Genomic DNA, 2500 nt, shown 5'->3' on the forward strand with positions numbered 1-2500 from the left:
TAACTGCCATAAAGGTTATAATAAACTGCTTTTTTTTTTTTTTTTTTTTTTTTTTTTTTTTTTTTTTTTTTCGTAACGTCCATTTATCTTTTTTTTTTTTTTTTTCTTTTTTTTTTTTTTTTGGTGCGTAACGTGTCCATTTATCTCAATACTTAATATTCATGGTGATTATTTCTCCGTTTCTTATTTTTTATTCTTTCCATGTTATCAAAGTTACAAATGTTACATTTATACATATAGGCCTAAATATAACCTGTTTTTTTTTTTTTTTTTTTTTTTTTTTTTTTTTTTTTTTTTTTTTTTTTTTGGTGCGTAACGTGTCCATTTATCTCAATACTTAATATACATGGTGATTATTTCTCCGTTTCTTATTTTCTATTCTTTCCATGTTATCAAACTTACATATATTACATTTATACATATAGGCCTAAATATATTACATACTGTATATGATTACCACGTATATATTACACATTAATCTTTGCCTGTTTGTCCGTGATAAGGTAATTTTAATAATGTGTTTAAATGGATATCCGTTTAGCTTTTATCTAAATAAGATAGCCTTATATCTCTTGCATCGATATAAGTTTTATTCCGTTATGAATTCTACACATTTATTTATTACGGAATGCCCTTGATATTACCATTAATTCTATTTCCAGGAACACAATTTTGGAAATAAAATTTTGCGAGACTCACAAATAAACAAATACCTTTAGGAAAATTAAAACTACTTAAGGCAATGGGATTTTCAACTGAATTATAAGTAGAAAATCTGTATATATATATATATATATATATATATATATATATATATATATATATATATATATTATATATATATATATATATATATATATATGTAATATCTATAATATATATATATATATAAAGAGAGAGAGAGAGAGAGAGAGAGAGAGAGAGAGAGAGAGAGAGAGAGAGAGAGATTTTATCTCAGAAATATTTTCAAGTGATCAGTTCATCCTGCTAGGTATGACCTCCAACGGTCGCCTATTATTTAGGTCTATAATTAATTGCTTTGGTGATTAAAGGAACAATGGTTTGCAGGGAACGCGTCAATTCGCTCATATCCGTCAATCAAACACACAAATTGACAGCTGACCACGCTACCACAACGCCACGTGGAAAAGAGAGAGAGAGAGAGAGAGAGAGAGAGAGAGAGAGAGGAGAGAGAGAGAGAGAGAGAGAGAGAGAGAGAAATATCTTTTATTCACGACATATCGCTTTCCGCCAGGTGTAATTTGGTGCATTTGTCTCATGCCTTGCTCTAGGTCCCCATTTTCCCCTGCCCATCACAGTATGGGTACTACTTACTGAAGATTCTCGATTTTTCCCGGCCCATCTACTAATACTCACTTTAGATCGGTGTCAATTACCTTAGATCAATCAATTAATCACACTGTAGATCTTCGTTTTTGCCCTGCCCATCTATGACAACTACTCACTGTAGATCTTCGTTTTTGCCATGCCCATCTATGACAACTACTCACTGTAGATCTTCGATTTTGCCCTGCCCTTCTGTGGCAACTACTCACTGTAGATCTTCGATTTTGCCCTGCCCATCTGTGGCAACTACTCACTGTAGATCTTTGTTTTTGCCCTGCCCATCTGTGACAATTACTCACTGTATATCCTCGTTTTTTTCCATGCCCATTATATGACTACTACTCACTGTAGATCTTCGATTTTGCCCGACTCATCTATGACAACTACTCACTGTAGATCCTCGTTATTGCCATGCCCATCTATGACAACTACTCACTGTAGATCGTTTTTGCCCTGCCCATCTGTGACAACTACTCACTGTAGATCTTCGTTTTTGCCCTGCCCATCTATGACAACTACTCACTGTAGATCCTCGTTTTTGCCATGCCCATCTATGACAACTACTCACTGTATATCCTCTTTTTTTCCATGCCCATCTATGACTACTACTCACTGTAGATCTTCAATTTTGCCCTGCCCATCTGTGGCAACTACTCACTGTAGATCCTCGTTTTTGCCATGCCCATCTATGACAACTACTCACTGTATATCCTCTTTTTTTCCATGCCCATCTATGACTACTACTCACTGTAGATCTTCAATTTTGCCCTGCCCATCTATGACAACTACTCACTGTAGATCCTCGTTTTTTGCCATGCCCATCTATGACAACTACTCACTGTATATCCTCTTTTTTTCCATGCCCATCTATGACTACTACTCACTGTAGATCTGCGTTTCTGCCATGCCCATCTATGACAACTACTCACTGTAGATCTTCGTTATTGCCATGCCCATCTATGACAACTACTCACTGTAGATCCTCGTTATTGCCATGCCCATCTATGACAACTACTCACTGTAGATCGTTTTTGCCCTGCCCATCTGTGACAACTACTCACTGTAGATCTTCGTTTTTGCCCTGCCCATCTATGACAACTACTCACTGTAGATCCTCGTTTTTGCCATGCCCATCTATGACAACTACTCACTG

This window comes from Palaemon carinicauda, chromosome 26 (genome assembly GCF_036898095.1).
Source record: "Palaemon carinicauda isolate YSFRI2023 chromosome 26, ASM3689809v2, whole genome shotgun sequence".
NCBI classification, from domain to species: domain Eukaryota; kingdom Metazoa; phylum Arthropoda; class Malacostraca; order Decapoda; family Palaemonidae; genus Palaemon; species Palaemon carinicauda.